Source organism: Sus scrofa, chromosome 3 (assembly GCF_054392235.1).
Source record: "Sus scrofa isolate SSC_HxYL_T2T_F1_AM1 chromosome 3, Sscrofa_HxYL_maternal_Yorkshire_Landrace_v2.0, whole genome shotgun sequence".
NCBI lineage: Eukaryota > Metazoa > Chordata > Mammalia > Artiodactyla > Suidae > Sus > Sus scrofa.
Window position 1 is genome coordinate 138,920,437 of NC_139385.1, and position 18,887 is coordinate 138,939,323.

The 18,887-nt window shown below is 50.9% G+C and overlaps 1 long non-coding RNA gene across 1 annotated transcript in view; it reads right to left on the minus strand.

Annotated features, from left to right (window-relative positions):
* Positions 1-6,227: 6,227 nt before the first annotated feature.
* Positions 6,228-18,887, minus strand: part of LOC146404972 (uncharacterized) — a 44,749-nt gene continuing 32,089 nt past the window's right edge. The window contains exons 4-5 of the long non-coding RNA XR_014842565.1: positions 7,794-7,875; positions 6,228-7,294 (exon numbers count right to left, since the gene is read on the minus strand). This is a non-coding gene — a long non-coding RNA (uncharacterized LOC146404972). The remainder of the gene's footprint in view (positions 7,295-7,793; positions 7,876-18,887) is intronic.

The window sequence follows — 18,887 nt, forward strand, 5'->3', positions numbered from 1 at the left end:
TTGCCTGGTGGGTTAAGGATCCAGCATTGCTGTGAGCTGTGGTGTAGGTCGCAGATGCGGCTCGGATCCCGTGTTGCTGTGGCTGTGGTGTAGGCTGGCAGCTGTAGCTCCAATTCGATCCCTAGCCTGGGAATCTCCATGTGCTGCAGGCGTGTCCCTAAAAAAAAGAGCAAAAAAGAAACAGAAAACCTTATCAGGAATTCAGTCACTTCTGCCACCTCCAGCCGCCCTGGGCCCTCTTGGATCCCACCTGGTCTCCCTACTTCTGCCCTTGACCTCCTGACCTGACTGCTCCCAACGGAGGGGCCAGAGTGACCTCATAACCCTTACAACCCCGCCCCAGCTCAGACCCTCCGAGGATGGCTCAGACGCCCCGTGTGGCCGGCCGGTCCCACCCCACCCTCACCGCTTCCTGCCGCCCCGCTGCCGGAGCCAGGCGGGCACGAGCTGGGACCCGGGGCCCCTCCGGCAATGATGCTCAATCCCTCCCCGCCTTCGGTCTTTGCACTGATATCCCTTTCTCATGACGCCTTCTCCAACACCCCTATTTAAATTCAAACCCAGGTCCCACACACTCCTCCCATTTTCTCGTTCTATTTTTCCTTTTTTCCCATGTCATTATCACCTTCGAACATCCTGAATATTTTTCTCTGTTTCGTGGCCGTCCTGCAGCATATGGGGTTCCCAGCCAGGGATCTGATCCGAGCCACAGGCTCGCCCTACATCACAGCTGTGGCAATGCCGGATCATTTACCCACTGTGCCTCAACGGGGATTGAACCTGCATCCTGGCATGGCAAAGACACTGCTGATCCCGTCCACAGCGGGAACTCCCTGAGCACGTTATTTTTCATCTCTCCCCCACTGGAGCGTCAGCTCCTTGAGAGCCACAATCTCTTCTCTGCTGTGTCTCAAGTTCCTAGAAAGAGCCCTAGCACATAGTAGGAGCTCAGTGGGTATTTATGGAATAAATAACTCAATCGATGGCAGTTATCCTTTTTATTGTGGTTCTTGGTGAAGAGTGTAGGATTCCCAGAAGCGTGGAAGGCGGTGGAGCCGGCAGGGGACGGGAGGCGGGGAGACCGGCCTGGGCTGCCTACGATCACATCATCCAAACCCAAGTTACAGACAGCAAGGGTCCTCCCGCCCAAACCCCTTCAGCGACTCCCTGGGGCTTGGTGACAGCCCTCGGCGCAGCGCTCAGGGCTTTGCTGCTGCTCACGCTTTTCTGGCTTTGCTCGCTCTGTTCCCTTCTCCTCTGCTTCGAATCTGCCTGGGGAACTCCGACTCATCACTCAGGGCCCGGCTCAAGTGCCCCCTGCTCTGCCACCCTTTCTGTCCTGTAGCCAGTGGGGGGCTCTACGTCCCTCTGTCCCAGCCCCACGCCACTGAATGGCAGTGATTTCCTTCTTCTCTCTCCCTGTGCAGCCTCACCCATCCCCATGGTCACAGAGGACAGGATCTTGGAGCAACTGGGTTTTATTATTATTTTTTTTAGGGCTGCATCTGTGGCATATGGAGGTTCCCGGGCTAGGGGTCAAATCGCTGGCCTATACCACAGCCACAGCCACAGCCACGCAGGATCCAAGCCACGTCTGAGATCTACACCATCGCTCGTGGCTACACCAGATTCTTAACCCGTTGAGCGAGGTCAGGGATCGAACCCACATCCTCATGGATACTCAGATTCGATTCTGCTGCACCACAACAGGAACTCCATGGGAACGACTGTTGAATAACTGAGTGAGGAATGTGGAGACGGGACCACGCGCACGGCGGGGAGGGGCTGGACGGAGAGTAAGAAGGGGCCCTTTCCCGTCGGAAACGCCACGTTACATGTTGCTCGGATATTTGAGGATGTTGTTCAAATCCTCTCCACTCCAGCTGCCACCTGCCAGGGCCGGCTCTTCGAGGTCTGAGTTAGCAGAGGCCAACCCACCAGAGGGAACAGAAATGGATGTTCAAATGACTTACAGGCTCCAGGGACAGGGCCTGGGCGGGAGGGGCAAGGATCCGGGACTCATCAGCCCGGGGTGGGGGTGGGAGTGTGGGGGGTCACCTGGAGATGAACAGCTTCCTTCCTGGGCGAGCACAACCCCCTGGGATGCAGTGTTAGGCCCCCTCCCCTCCCCCCAGAGCAGCCTCCCCTGGGGCCGCATCTTCTTCTGCAGCAATCTTCCCCCCTCCCCGCCTCTGGGCCCTTCTAGCCTCCGCACAGGTGGGTGCACGCTGCTCCTGACTCACACGGCCCCCGGGATTTGCCTGTCTCCCCTCTAGACCAGGAGCTCCTTGAAGCCAGCGACCAGGCCTCATTTTTCCGTTTTCTCCAGGCCTGGCATCCAACGGGCACCAATAAATGAATAAGTTACAGGTGCCAGGGCAAAGCATCTTGTGACGAGGTTTGGTCTCTAAGTCCCATGGCCTTTGGGGGTGGCATCACCGAAGAGGCTTCAGGTTTCTGGAGACGGAAATAAGGGTTTTCTCCCTGCAGTAGCCCCCTCCCCGCTCCCCAGCAGAAGAGCCAGGTTCCTAGGTCTCAAGCTTTGGGGGGCTTCGGTGTGGACCCCAAAGTCCTCTCCACCCTGCCCTCTGTTTCCTGGGGAGCCTGTGTGCCTACGTCGGCTGGAGAGGAGGGGGGTTCCCGGGCCCAGGGAGGGGTAGGGGGCCAGCTGGCGTCACAGGGCTGTGGGGTCCCAACCCTGCTTGAGGATGCTCGCCTACAGGAGAGGGCACCCCGGGAGGCTGTGCTTCAGGGCCCGGAGCCCCAGACAGCAGGCTCAGAGGCAGGGGCATCGGGCAGGGCTGGGCAGCTGGGCCAGGAGGCATTTCAGCAGGAACCAGTGTGAATTTGCCCCCTGCAGGGGTGAGGGCCCCGGAATAACTGAGAGCGCTTCCCTCGGCAAGGCAGGGGGGCGGGATGTGGTCAGAGATAGACTCGGTCGTGCTCAAGCACAGCTCACACCCCATCCCCTGTGTTGAGCAGAGGGAGGCTGGGTGCAGAGCGGGCCCTGGCCTGGACCACAGCGAGCAGGCAAGAGCCTGGGTTTGCGTCTCCCCTCCCCACTTTGCAGCCGCCAGCCTCCCTGGCAGCAGGGCCGGCCCATGTTTCCAGTCCGATTCTGTCCAAAAAAGTCTGTGACTTTTCCCTAGAAATGTCACCAAGCTTCCCCGGCAGTCCCCCTCCCTGTCCTACTCCAGGAGCCCAGGGCACACCTGAAGGAGCTTCCCTGCCCCTCTCTCTGAGCCTCACCTGCACCTGGAGCCCAGAGGTGGCAGGTGCCGGAGCCCCCTATATGCCCAGAGCCACGCAGGCTCTCAGCCGCAGGCGGGGGCTGGACCCAAGTCTCTCGGCTCCCGGTTCTGGGCCCCCCTGCTGCCCTGGCCTTGATGGCTGGGCAGCTGAGGTCACCACAGAGATGCTGCTGAGCTGAGCCAGTGAGGTGGGGAGACTGGGGGCTGCTTGGCTTCCCCGCTCTGGGGTCAAGTGCAAGTTAACGCCTCCGCCCGGTCTTCTCATTCTAGTCAGGCCGTCTGTGGTCTGGGTCCTTGGTGGGAGAGGGGGTCAGTCAAAACAAGGGACAGTGAAGGGGACTCAGGGACCTTAACGCATGAGGGTGGATGGTCAGCCACTTAAACCTTCCTTCGAACCAGCTGCCCAGGACTCAGGGCCAAGAGCCATGGGTGGGTGGGTGGGTGGCACTCAGGAACCAGCGGCAATGCCCTCACCCAGGCAGCACCCCCACCCTGTGAGCACACCCACCATATAAAATCCAGGGTACATGTGACTCTGGAGGAAAGGGGCCAAAGCCTCCGAGCTGGGTGTGGTGGGTGTTGGCCGCCCAGCGGTGGTGAGCGGTGGTGACAGGATGCCTTGTTCCCTTGGCAACACAGTAGAAACTGTCCCACAAATACCAGCCGGTGGGTGCTGCAGCTGGGAGGCCACAGGGACTGAGGTCTGAGATCTGGGTCTGCCTGGCTGCCACCAGGCTTGGAGGGCACTGGCCCCGTCCTCAGTGGCCACTGTCCGGGGCGTGGTGTGTCTGTCCTTTCATCCAGCAAATCCCTTACCTCTCTGAGCACACAACTGCACATCTTGGTACAGTCTCTGCTGGGAGTGTCCTGCCTCCTCTGGCTGGTGAACTCCTCCTTGAACCCTAACGCCCACTTCCAATGGCCCCTTGCACAGTCACGTGACCACCCTGTGGTAGGTGCAGGACAGGCAGCAGAAAAGAGTGACTTTCTTCAAAATGCATCAAGGGGAGTCCCTGTGGTGGCTCAGTGGATTTTAATCCAACTAGGAACCATGAGGATGCAGGTTCTATCCCTGGCCTCGCTCAGTGGGTTAGGGATCCAGTGTTACTGTGAGCTTGGATGTAGTTTGCAGATGCTTCTCGGATCTGGTGTGGCTGTGGCTGTGGTGTAGGTAGGCAGCTGCAGCTCTGATTCTGCCCCTAGTCTGGGAACTTCCATATGCTGCAGGTGTGGTCCTAACAAGACAAAGAAAAAAAAAAAAGCTTCAAGGAAGCTCAAGATAAGCAGATCAGGACAGAGGTCAGGTCAAGGACAAGGCTTCCGGGGGAATAGACCGTTACTCTCCATCAACTGTCTTCAGTGGCATCGCAGCAGGAGCACTGTCTTGGCCTGACTGGGTGGCCTGGGACAAGCCCCCTCCCTCTCTAAGCCCCAGAATCCCCTTTCCTAAAATGGGGATGTTGGAGAAGGTGATTCTTAAAGGCGCCCCCAGGCCTGACAACTTCCTGACTGTGATTCTGAGACGCCCTTTCCTCTCTCTGAGGGTCACCTGTCTTCCTGGGGAGATAACGCCCTACCTGGTCGACTCCCAGGCTGCCCTCTGTCCCGCGGGCCTCAGCCTAAGGCAGGGCTGGTTCTACTTGGTTTTCTAGCATGGACCCCTCACCACCAGCAGCACCTCCCCAGGGGACACCCCCAGGTCTCCCCAGCCTACCTGGGGGTCTCCACCACTCCCACCCTCACCCCTGCCATGGTGGATGGCTGTCACCATACACCTGAAGCAGCTCCACATCCCAGCCCACCCTAGCCTGGTGCCCCCTGGACACCCTGCACATTTGATGAATTCGTGTCATCGACAAATTATTGAGCTAGATTTGATCTCAAACCTGGGGGGGGTGTAATTCTTTTTAGGGCTGTCATCAGGTTGTAAATAACATAACTGCAGATGTATACCTAGTATGCTCTCACCCCAGACCTTCCCCTCTAAGGATAGATAAGGGAGGCATTTAAACTTTTCTCCAATGGAATACTACTCAGCCATAAAAAAGGACAAAATAATACCATTTGCAACAACACGGATGGAACCAGAGACTCATACTAAGTGAAGTAAGTCAGAAAGAGAAAGACAAATAACCACAGGATATCACTTATATCTGGAATCCAATATATGGCACAAAGGAACCTTTCCACAGAAAAGAAACTCATAGACATAAAGACCAGACTTGTGGTTGCCAAGGGGGAGGGGGAGGGAGTGGGATGGACAGGGAGCTTGGGGTTCATAGATGCAAACTACCGTCTTTGGAGTGGATGAGCAATGAGATCCTGCTGTGTAGCCCTGGGAACTATGTCTAGTCACTTATGATGGAGCAGGATGGAGGATAATGTGAGAAAAAGAAGGTGTATATGTGTGTGTGACTGGGTCACCTGGCTGTTCAGTGGAAAATCGACAGAACACTATAAACCAGCTACGATGGAAAAAATAAAAATCATTTAAAAATACATATATATTGGGAGTTCCCGTCGTGGCGCAGTGGTTAACGAATCCGACTAGGAACCATGAGGTCGCGGGTTTGGTCCCTGCCCTTGCTCAGTGGGTTAACGATCCGGCGTTGCCGTGAGCTGTGGTGTAGGTTGCAGACGCGGCTCGGACCCCGCGTTGCTGTGGCTCTGGCGTAGGCCGGTGGCTATAGCTCCGATTCGACCCCTAGCCTGGGAACCTCCATATGCCGCAGGGGCGGCCCAAGAAATAGCAAAAAGACAAAAAAAAAAAATAAATAAATAAATAAAAATAAAAATACATATATACATACATAATACATAAACAAACAAAATTTTCTCTTTGCCTAGAAGACAAATCTGAGAGTCTGGGTGGTTAAAGCTTGAGCCCGAGGCCATGGGGCCCCTTGTGGAGCCGGAGGAGATGCTCTCAGAATCCCCCACACTGGCTGTCACCCGTGTGTGAAGCATCCTATTGCCTTTTTTTAAAAAATGTTTTATTATAGTTGATTTACAATGTTCTGTCAATTTCAGCTGTACAGCAAAGTGACCCAGTTATACACACACGTGTACACATCCTTTTTCTCACATTATCCTCCATCACGTTCTATCACAACGATTGCCTTTTATTTCTCCTTTTCGTCTCTACTTCCAGAGGCCTCCCACAGCCACAACAGAGAGAAGGGAGGCCGAGACGCCCAGACCCCGGGGACTCAAGTGGCTTGGACACAGTGACAGGGCAGGGAGCTGGGGCGCGCGGACCGGAGGGGAGCGATTCGCGGGCCTGCTGGGCAGCACCTTCTCCCATCACGCAATTCATCCGAGACTGTGTCAGGATGCAGCTCAGAGAGGGGCTTCCTGTACACAGACTGCCTCGGACTGGGAAGCAGAGCCACAGGCTCACGGGATCGGAACCCTCCAAGATGGACGAGCCCAGAGGAGGGGACGAGGGAGCAGATGCACACATGGGGTGGAGCCCTGGGGCTCTCCTCCACCCAGGCTCTCAGTTCATTCCCATGACATTGGAAACAGTATCCCCATTTTCCAGATGGCAAACTGAGGCCCAGGGCTCCTGGCAGCCAAACTCACCAGGCTGGAGAGTGGGAGGCCGCACAGCCGGGCCCTTCGCACCTGCCTGCACAGACGAACCAGAGCGGCAGGGAGTCAAACCCCCCCCACCGCAGGGCCGGTCCCGGGCTCGCATCCGAGGCACATCTGAGACCGCAAGGGGACTGACCCGGGGGAGGGCGTTTGCGGCCTGGGGAGCCCGGTATTTTTAGTCATTTTGTCATACAGACCAGGATGGAAGGAGGAGAAACCGCAGGGGCTGGCACGGGCCTTAGGATGAACTCATGAGCCCAAAATAGGGGAGCCGAAGCCCTCGGAGGCGGGTCTCGGGGCCTCGGTGCTGACAAGCCACAGACACGCTGAGTCCTTTTTTCGGAGGCCCCAGAGCTCTTTCAGAAAGGGTTACATCAAAGGATATTTGAACCAGAAGGAACCTTCAAGATTTCAGAGTCTGCTCCCTCTCTGTTTGAATGGGGTCACTGGGGCAGAGAGAAGGGAAGTTGCATCTGAGCAGGTGGCTGAGCCGGGACCCATCCAGCCCCCCGCCCCAATCCCCCACCCCACCCCAGGCTGTGACCTCCACCCCCACCCCCACCCCGCTGCCTTCTCTCCAGCTTCCCGCCCCGCTTCCACGCCGGTCTCAGGACCAGCCCGGGCAGAGCGTGGAGCCTGGAACCACCACACTGGGGCTTAGAAAGCCCTGGGCACGGGGACTCTGGATCCACAGCTTCACCTTTTGTTTCGATGCCCATGTCTCAGATCAGGATGGTATGGCTTTTTGTGAGATTCCAGGGAGATCACACGTAATTTCAACTCCTGCTCTACCAACTTGGGGGTGTTTCTGGAGGGGAGGAGGGGTACAAGGCGGCGAGGGAGTCCCTCTAGCAGAACCGGCTGGTGTCAGCTCCCCAGGCTCACGAGTGGTCAGCCCTCATCCCTGGGGCAGTAGAACACTGGGAAGGACCTCATTCTACTGACCAGTCACTTTTCAGCGTGGGTTTGCAGCACAGTTGAGGCCAATGAAAGATGAGAGTCTGGCATGGGCTTCCAGGAAAGGCTCCTAGATGATTAAAAAAAAAAAAAAAAGTAAAGAAAAAGCACACAGGAAGAAGCAGTCCCTGGACATTGTCCTGAAAATGTGACAACTGGTCTCTTACGGCTTTACCGTGAGGAGCTCGACCTGAGGGCAAAGGGCAGCTGAGTGGAGAGAGGACGTGGACCTGGGTCCTCTGAGTGCTTGTCACACGAGGTCCTGGATGCATTTAGCACGGGGACTTTTGATAGTCGGAGCCCAGGTCATCCCAGCTGCTTCCGACGAGTCCGATAGCAATGGGCGCTCATTTTAAGGCCACGGCTGACTCAGGACAGAAATCTCCTCGTGGCTCTCTTGAAAGGAGGTGCACCCTCCTTCATCCAGCAGTTTCTCTCCTTTATTCAAACTTCCTGATGCAGGCTTTCAGCCCCTCGCCTGCTCCAGGGCCTGCATGTTGGGTTCCAGGGGCGTCCATGGATCATGAGGTCAGGCGTCAAGACGATGCCAGAGACAGGGTGAGCGAGGTTTGCGCCCCCAGCTGTTGACACCGCATTGCTGCTAATGTGTGGTGGTGTGGGCGGCAGGCTGGGGAGATCTGCCTTCTGGATCCATCCTGTGCAATCCCCCCGCCCCACCTCATGGTTCCAGCACCTTCCTGGTGTTCTCTCGCCACTCCTCAAATCCTGGTGGGCAGGCGCGAATTCCAGGCTGGGCTCAGAAGCTCAGTTCTGGCTCTGCCGCAAGTTCCCTGGTCTGAGCCTTAGTTTGCTCATCCAAGCCAGGAAGGGGTTGGATTTATAGTAAGTCCTGCTTCATTCAGTTCAGCCCCGCCTATGCTTCTGCCTTATTTCTACTGCAAAAGACTTATATTCCCTGGACGAGATTAGGTGAAGGAGTCCTTCCGGGGAGCTCCAGGTGTGGCTCAGCCAGTTAAGAAATTGCCTAGTATCCAGGAGTTCCCGTCGTGGCGCAGTGGTTAACGAATCCGACTAGGAACCATGAGGTTACGGGTTCGGTCCCTACCCTTGCTCAGTGGGTTAACGATCCGGCGTTGCCGTGAGCTGTGGTGTAGGTTGCAGATGCGGCTCGGATCCCGCGTTGCTGTGGCTCTGGCGTAGGCCGGTGGCTACAGCTCCGATTCGACCCCTAGCCTGGGAACCTCCATATGCCGCAGGAGCGGCCCAAGAAATAGCAACAACAACAACAACAAAAAGACAAAAAGACAAAGAAAAAAGAAATTGCCTAGTATCCAGAGGATGCAGGTTTGATCCCTGACACTGCTCGCTCAGTGGGTTAAGGATCCGGTGTTTCTGTGAGCTGTGATGTAGGTTGCAGGCACGGGTCAGATTCCTTGTTGCTGTGGCTGTGCTGTAGCCTGGTGGGGACAGCTCCGATTCACCCACAGCAAAGCCCTAAAAAGAAAAGAGACCTTCCAGATCTAATGTCATTTTCTGCCCTCTCTCTATGGATGTGCATTCATGTGCCTGTCTTGCGCGCGCGCGCGCGCGTGCGTGTGTGTGTGTGTGTGTGTGTGTGTGAGAGAGAGAGAGAGAGAAAGAGAGAGAGAGAGAGGGAGTGCTAAATTTGTGTGCACATTTCTGTCTGTCCGTCTGTGTGGGCGGCCGGCGGAATTTCTGCTTTGGCCCCTGGAGCTGGAGCAGCAGCCCCCTGATGCCAGCAGGAGGATGCTGGCAGCCCCACCTGGCTCCTGCAGGACTCTGCCAGGATCCACCTTGAAGCTCCACTGCTTTCCTCCCAGATGGATCCGGACAGGTCCGGATGAACATATCTGGTCCATCTCCCGTGGGCCGTGTTTCCCCCATAAAATTCCTGTCCAGCCACTGGAATGGGCAGCGGGACGTCAGCCTGAGGCCTCGTGTGCGGGGACCCCCTGAAATGAAGGGCTCTCGCCCTGCCTTGGAGCCCTCGGGTTCCTAGGGTGCCAGGGCCACGTGAACTTCTCCCTGGCCCCAGCCTCTCCTGTGCTCCTCCCACCTGCAAACCCAGCCAGAAAGACACCTCCCCACCTGCCCCCCAGCCTACAGCAGGGCTCAAAGGACACAGACACCAGGGGGCAAACACGACATCCCCCCGTCTCTCTCACAGGTGTCCTTTGCTGAGCAACCCCGAAGCTGGTGCCTTCACTGCTCTTATCCTCACTTTACCTTTTTACAGCCGCACCCACAGCACATGGAGGTCCCTCAGCTAGGGGTCAAAGAGGGGCTCCAGCCCTGGCCGCAGCAAGGCCAGATCTGAACCACATCTTCGCCTTACAGCTCGCAGCAGCGGCAGATCCTTAACCCACTGAGCGAGGCCAAGGGTTGAACCCGCATCCTCATGGACACTGGGTCAGGTTCCTAACCCGCTGAGCCACAATGGGAACTCCTAAAATACCTTTTTAACTTGTTATCTGTCCAAGTTTTCTTCTAATTCATATTTATATAATGTATCCACTTCCACTATTTACTTTCAACATTTCTGAACGCTTATATTGTAACTAAAAATAGCATAGAGTAGGACTTTGTTTTTATCCAGTCTGATGATCTTTGTTTTAACAAGATTATTCAATCCCCTTTAACACAGTTTCTGATATATTTCTGTTTAAATATAACATTGTTGTCATAATGGTGCTGCAGGGCTATATTTCAAAGTCCTCGTCTGATAAAGAAACATTCTAAGATATTTATGAGGAAATGATGTGATGTCTCAGATTTGTTTTAAAATACCCTAAGGAAAAAAAATGAGGGAGAAAAATGAAACGAGATTATCCAGTGTTTAGGATGATGGGTCCATGCGGATCATTACACTATTCTGTCTGTTTTTGTACATTATTTACATTTTCTATATTAAAATTTCCCCCACAGGTTATAAGTATATGCTTATTTGTGTAATTTTTTAATGAAAGGAGAGTTGATTTACAGTGCTGTGTTGATTTCTCCTGCACAGCAAAGTGACCCAGTTATACATGTAGATACATTCTTTTTTATTTATTTTTATTTGTATTTTTTATTTTTGTCTTTTTGCCATTTCTTGGGCCACTCCTGAGGCATATGGAGGTTCCCAGGCTAGGGGTCCAATCAGAGCTGTAGCCACCGGCCTACACCACAGCCACAGCAACTCGGGATCCGAGCCGCGTCTGCGGCCTATACTGCAGTTCACGGCAACACCAGATCCTTAACCTGCTGAGCGAGGCCAGGGATCGAACCTGCAACCTCATGGTTCCTAGTCGGATTCGCTAACCACTGAACCACGATGGGAATGACATCCATTCTTTTTTATATTCTTGATTATGGTTTATCACAGGACATTGAGCTGTACAGCAGTAAAAATATTTTTTTAATCTGCTATCTTATTTTTAACTTGCTAATTGTTCTGCTTATTTGCTTTTTGTCCCTCTCATGTCTTGCCTTCCTTTAGATTGATTATTTTTTAGCATTCTACTCCCCCCCCCCACCACCAACTCATTTGGAAATTACACATTCTATTTGGCTTGATTTAGCATTAACCTTTGAAAGTACGACAAGCCTTCTTAGCTTAGCTGTATTTTTGCTCTCTTCCCTCCTTTTAAGTCTATTTCCTCTCCTCTCAATGTCTGTGCAATTGTTGTCATGTGTTTAAAACCCTGCAGGCCAGTATTATCATTGCTGAACATAGTCTGTGTTCATTTAAATTAATTCGCACATTTACCAGGTTCTTTGTTCCTCATTTCTGCTTGCACTTCAGTCTTTCCAACTGGGCTTATCTTTCTTCCACCCGAAGTACATGCAGCGGAATTTCCCACAGGGTAGGGCTTTGTGTAACAGACTCTCGTAACCATCCTTGTATGAAACCATCCTTATTGTCTTTATTCTTGAACGACGTTTTGTTGAGCGTGGGGTTTGAAGTGGGCGATTATTTTCAGCCTATTGAATTCTCTTGTCTCCTGGCAGCGACTGCTGCTTTGAAACGTCAGGTCTCAGTTCCAGTCTTGCTCGTGAGACGTTTCTCTCTAGCTGCTTTTCAGATGATCGCTTTGGGTTGTTTTTCTGAAGTTTCACACTGTAGCTCAGTGTAAATTTCATTTCATTTTTCCAACATGGGATTCGTTGTGATTCTCAGATATGTGGATTAATGTCTTTCCTTTACGAGTTATGGAAAATTCTCAACCACTAGCTCTTCAAACATCACCTCTGCCACATTTCTAGGATTCTAAGTGTATCGGTATTACACTTATTCATGCTGTCTCTTGCCTTTCCAACCTGAATTTTCCATCTTTTTGTTCTTCTATGTCGTGCCCTTAAAAACTTCTTCTAGGAGTTTCCATTGTGGCTCATTGGTGAGAAACTCAACTAGTATCCATGAGGACATGAGTTCGATCCCCGGCATGGACTCAGTGGGTTAAGGATCCAGCATTGCCATGAGCTGCGGTGTAGGTCACAGATGCAGCTCAGATCCTGAGTGGCTGTGGCTGTGGTGGAGGCTGGCAGCCCCAGCTCTGATTCCACCCCTAGCCTGGGAACTTCCATAAGCCACAGGTGTGGCCCTAAAAAGGAAAAAAAAAGAAGGAACTTCTTCTCACCTATTCTACAATTCAAGAATATTCTCTTTAGCCATGTACACGCTGCTGTGGAATCCACTCTTTTAGTTTTTATTTAACTTATTGAATATATTCATTTCTACAGGCTTTATTACGCTTTTTCTTTTTTCTTTTTGGCTGTGCACAGGGCACGAGGAAGTTCCCTGAGCCACCAGGGAACTCCCATTTGGTTCTTTTTCAAATCGGCTCCATGACCTTTGATAGATTCCTATTCCCTGAAGCTATTTTCAGGCCTGCCTTTATTTTGTTAAACGGAGTCCACATAGTTATCTTACAGCACAGAACCTAGTTTACTTGAAAACCTGTCCTTGTCACCAGTTTTAAAATTACTTGTGGGAGGAGTTCCCTGGTGGCTCAATGGGTTAAGGATCCAGCATTGTCACTGCTGTGGATCTGGTTACAGCTGTGGTGTGGACGCAATCCACGACCCTGGAACTTTCGCATGCCACAGGCGAGGCCAAAACAAAATTCCTTGGAGGAATCATTTACCATCCTGTATAAAGATATCTTCCCCCAGAGAGGAGTTCCAATTGTTTTTCCTGCACCTGGAAACATTACCAAGTTCAAGGCGTGAGAATTTATGAGTCAGGGACTTTTCCACTTCCAGATTTTCCTTCTGTATCTCTCACCCCAAGAATCTCTCAACCCTGGGTTTAGCAAATGACCTCAGCACAAAAACATCTTCAATTCAGGCTTACCTCTCCAAATGAATATTCCTTTCATTTTGTATTGTGGTTTCTTGCTGTCTTGAAATCTCTTTAATGCTTTTATGAAGATGCATCCTATCCACATTTTTTTTTTTTTTTTTGGTCTCTTTCAGTAAGAGAATGAATTCAAATAAGCTGCTAACCATTCTGGAAATTAGAAGTCCTTTTGGATTTTAGACTCTAGACTCTAAATGTTTATCCGAGAGCAGTGCTTCACAAACTTTAATGAGCATTCAGATTTCCTGGGGAATCTTTGTCAAGTGTGTATTTTGACTTCATAGCGGGGGTGGGGATCTTGCTCAGGCATCTTAAGCTACAGAAGATGCTGATGGCCCGTGACCACTGCTCTGAGTAGCAAGGCTCTGGAAAATGTTCTCCCAGAAAACCCTGGGAATCTAGAAGTTCCTAAAACAGAGCTTCTGATTTTCCTGAATGGTTGTTATAAAATCCAGGGCCTTTACTCTCTTTCCTTCTTATTTGGAGCCTATTGACACAAATGCATTCTTAATTTCAACAAGCCTGTTTGTCTAGCTTCTCAGAACAGAGAAAATCAGGAGTATGTGTGTGCTGAGTATCGTGGAGGGTCCCCAGACAGGGAGACATAGATAATTGGGACCTTTGGCCTCTGAATGACCTTGAGCTGCCTGTTTTGACTAAAGCAGGGTCAGGTATATCAACTTGCCTCCAGGTCTAAGAGATCTATAGCAAGAGTCTTCGAGTTTTTTGGTCTCAGGACATTTTATGTCCTTTTTTTTCTTTTAACTGATTATTTATTTTTGCTTTTCTCTTTAGGGCCACACCTGCAGCATATGGAGGTTCCCAGGCTAGAGGTCAAATGGGAGCTACGGCTGCCAGCCTACGCCACAGCTCATGGCCAGATCCTTAACCCACTGAGTGAGGCCAGGGATTGAACCTGCAACCTCATGGTTCCTAGTCGGATTCGTTTCCACTGTGCCATGACGGGAGCTCCCATCTCATGTTCTTAAAAATTATCAAAGGACCCATAGACCTTAAAATTATGTGGATTATATCTATCACTATTTTACTTGAAATTAAAACAGATAAAATTTTTAAAGATCTATTCATGAATTTTAAATAATAGTCCCTCACTATTGTGAAGGTAAATAACATATTCTTGGGAAAAACCATTGTTATGTTTCCAACAAAAAAATTTTAGTGACAAGAGAGTGACATCATTTCACATATACAGCCGGATTCATGCACCATTTTCCAATCCATTGATATATTGCTTTGGTTGAAGTGCTGAAAGAATAGCTGGGTATGAGTTCCCTGGTCGCCTAGTGGTTAAGGACTCGGCGTTGTCATTGTTGAGGCTCATATTCGACCCCTGGCCTGGGAATTTCCACATACCACAGGTACAGAAAGGAAAAAAAAAAAAAAAGCTGGCTTCACAGAGATAATATAGTTTAAAAAGAGAGGAATATTTTAATAGCCTTTTCCAGATAATTGTGGCTATTCCTCTTCACCTTACTTAAATCCTCAGCAAGTGTAGCGTCTTAAAGATAGCTGCAATGGAGCATCTGACTCCCTAGCAACACACTTTTTCTACTCGTTACATTAAAATCCATTGTTCTGTCTTGTATTTTGAATGGATCTTTTATCCACGCATGATTTTGTAGCATAATGCCTGTGTTGTTTAGAAAATATTGCTTCATTGAGTCGTACAGAGCTCCCAAATGTTGACACGTTTCATCACACACTATTAAAAAAAAGACCCACACATTAATCTGCAACAATATCTCATCCATCTTCAGTACTGGGGGCACTATCAAGCTTAAGGTGGCAGATATAAGTTTTTCAAATTCTGATTTCACTTGAAAACGCTACTCTTCTTGGCAACAAATGCTGTCATTTGCTTTCCTTGAAATGACAGGCTCACTTTGTTCATTTTCGTGGAAATGTTTGCCAAACATCAACTCCGAATAATCATCTCTTGCCTGTCAGTTGTTCTTTTCAAGCAAAAATGATGTTCCTTAGAAAATGTAGCTAATTCAGCTTGCAACACAATGGCAGACGTGCTTTCTTCAGACAACCGTCATATTTCAGTCTGTATAAAAGTGCTGTGTAGTTACTTTCCAGTTCCTTGCAGAGAATATGCCAAAAGGCCATGTCTCTAAAGATCGAGATTTAATAAACTGAGTCATTTCTACTGCCACATCAGGGACATTCTTCAGTCCAACTGGCTTCCTTTTTCCACTGTGAGTTCAGGGTGGAGAACAACGGCTACGAGAAGAGTTTGGGGTCTGTCTGCCTGGATTTGTGCTCAGGCACCAGCAGATAACCTAGCCTTGCGTTTGCATCCTCAGAGCAGCTGTCAGCACAGAGAAGAAGGCAGAACATCCTAGCACTGCTATGACAATTCTTTGGATTTCAAGGACTCCCTGCAGGGTTTCAGATTTCCCTAGAGGTTCAAAGATCACAGTTCAAGAACTGCTGATGTAAGGTTTCCTTTTTCTTTTTCTTTTTTTTTTTTTTTTCGTCTTTTTAGGGCCGCACCTGCAGCTTGTGGAGGTTCCTAGGCTAGGGGTCCAATCAGAGCTCTAGCCGCCGGCCTACACCACAGCCACAGCAATGCAGGATCCAAGCCGTGTCTGCAACCTACTCCACAGCTCAGGGCAACGCCGGATCGTTAACCCACTGAGCAAGGGCAGGGATCGAACCCGCAACCTCATGGTTCCTAGTCAGATTCATTTCCCCTGCACCATGATTTTTTTTTTTTTTAAATCATGGTTAACCCTACTCTAAAAGATGCCATAACAACATTAGAAACTGAAAGGAGAACTGTGTGTGCTCATGGGGAATTTCTTTCCAAGTCAAATTTAGCATGTGAAAATTAGAATGTGAAAAGTCATGGAAAAATAGAATTTCATATATTGTAACTTTACACATTAATGTTAAAAAATATATGTGACATACAGACATAGAAAATGAGCTTGTGGTTGCCATGGGGAAGGGGTGGGGGCAGAGTGCGATGGATGGAGAGTTTGGGGTTGGTAGACGCAATTACATTTAGAACGGATAAACAACAGGGCGCAGGGAACTCTGTCCAATCTCTTGGGATAGACCATGATGGAAGATAATATAAGAAAAGGAATGTAGAAGTTCCTGCCTTGGCTCAGCGGAAATGAATCCGACTAGGAACCACGAGGTTGCAGGTTGGATCCCTGGCCTCACTCAGTGGGTTAAGGATCCAGCATTGCCGCGAGCTATGGTGTAGGTCACAGACCCGTCTCGCATCCTGTGTTGCTATGGCTGTGGTGTAGGCTGGTAGTTGTAGCTTCGATTAGACCCCTAGCCTAGGAACCTCCATATGCTGCGGGTGTGGCCCTAAAAAGCAAAAAAAAAAAGGAATATATATATATATATGTATGACCAGGTCACTTTGCTGTGCAGCAGAAATTGGCACAAGAGTGTAAATCAATTATACTTTAATTAAAAAATTAAGAAAGATATATGAGATATATATAACACATCCTGTACTCTTTGTAATTATAATTTGAAATTAGTAAATTATAAAGAATAATTAGTTTTAGAGATATGATACATACCACGCTGCTAGTAATATCTTCTGGGAAGCTTCAAGGTTCTATTTATATGTCTGTATTTGAATCTATTATATTAATGCATAATATTCCATGACTAGACAATTTTTTTAAGATGAAAGAGCCCATGATCTCAGCTTAAGCCTCCTTTCTGGGCCTTGAGTCTGGCAGATTCTCTGCTACAGGAGCTCTTTTCCAGGAAATCTCACTGCATTTGTTCCCTCAGGAGGGAGGGAGGGACAAGGCGGCCCGGGGGGGTGGGGTGGCAGGTGCAGAGCTGGTCTCCTAGTAGCGTGAGGGCTGCTAAGAGGCCAGGGGTTCTCTTCCAAGGTTTATAAACAGCCTGGCTTTGCTCACTTTGGGAAGGAAGGGAGCCACGGGGAGAAAACTGGATGCTTTTTCCCTCTTGTTTAAACCATTTGCAAACCCTGTAGGACAGAGGCCAAGTGACTCTGTGACCTCGGGATGGTCGCAGGTGGCTCAGAGCTGGGCCAGGAGAGCCTGGACGGAACTCCCTGGGGGTGGACTCCCGGAGTGTGAGCTCCTGCCAGGCTCTGGAAGGAAATTTGCTCTACAGGTGGAGCTTGATGCCTGAAGGGGGCCTCCATGACCCTAGGTGCGGAGAGAGACTGGGTTGGGGTCCTGACCCAACCCCTTCAAGATTCTGAGTGCTCCGACAACAAACTCGACCCCCCTGAGTCTCAGCTTCCTGTTTCATAAATGAGGATGAAATACTCAGAAAGCTCTGTGAGTGAGTATAAAGGAAATGCTTTGCGTGCAGCACCACGCCGAGTGTAGCACATGGCAGGCAGCTCTTCATGGTAATTAAATCCCGGGGAGAGTATGCACGAACCAGGAAAAACGTGGGGAAAGTCTCACTGGGGTCTTTGGGGGCTGGCAGGCAGGACAGAGCAGGGCGATGCTGGCAGGGCCAGGGGCAGGGGGCACACGTCTGCGTTTGGGACGCACAATAGCAGCACCTGCAGAAAGGGAGCGGCCGAAACCAATCAGAAGAGAAGGGAGGTCGTCAGGAGAGAATCCAGCCCGGGGGGCAGGAGGGCTCTGTGGGCAGCCCGTCCTGGAGGTGGGCAGGCAGGGCTGGCCAGAGCCCCCGTGTGAGGCTCCGGCCCCAGCATCCCCGCTGTGGACTCGGAGGCCCCTAGGACAAGGCCGTTTTATAAAGAAACCCTCCGTGTGTTGGCCCAAATGTAGACAAAAGGAGATTTACTTCTGCCATAGTTAGGGGTGCCCCTTGGCCTTATCCCTGGTGCAGACCTAAAAGGAAAAAAAAATTTTTTTTGCACAAATAAATAAAATTAAGCCACTTTGAAATTGGCGCTGGATGCCTCTTCTGGACCTCTCGCCAAGGCAGACCCTTCGCGAATAGAGAGAAAGCTCACACATCTGAACCGAGCGGCCCACGGCTGGGATCAGGCCATCCAATTTCTCCCCAAAGAGGACGTCTTTGCCCAGCTGACTCGGTGCTACTGTACAAATGAAAACTGCGGGAGAGTTTGCTCTCGGGTGAGCTCGTACCAGCTCCCCAGGGGCCTGGCTGCGAAGGCGGACGTGGCCTTCCTCACGGCCGTCGAGGAAGCCCAGGGCCGGGTGGAGCAGCCCTGCGACTGTTCAGCTGGAGGAGGAAGGCTGGGGGCAGAAGAGCAGGCAACACGTGTGCAAATGCGTGATTCTTTTTGTTCAGCTCTGCCTGTGTTTATACCCAGGCTCCCTGAGGGATTAAATCGTGGGGGAACGTCAGCAAACCCAGGGATTTTGACTCCTGAGTCATTCTCAAGGGAAGGAGGCCTCCGGTTAATTGAATTCTATGGCGCCGATTGAGTTGCCATAGTGACAGAGGTTGAACGTTCCAGAGCCGAGAGCACGAAGACCTCAAAACGAGGCACTGAACACCCCCGCTCCGCAATGGAGATCCAGTCTCTCTGTGAGAACCCAAGGAAACTGGAGAGCAGGCAAAGCCTCACCGAGTGGAATGGCATCGGTTTTCATGGCCCAGGATTCTGGGCACCGGACTTAAGGGGTGCTGGCGTTTGGGCCGAGTCGTCAACTTCATGCATGTCTTGGCTTAAAACCCTTCATTGGCTGCCCAATTGGGATGGCCCAATCTAACGAATAAAAATGCAGCATGCCCACTTACATTTGACTTTCAGATACCCAATTAATATTTGTGCAATG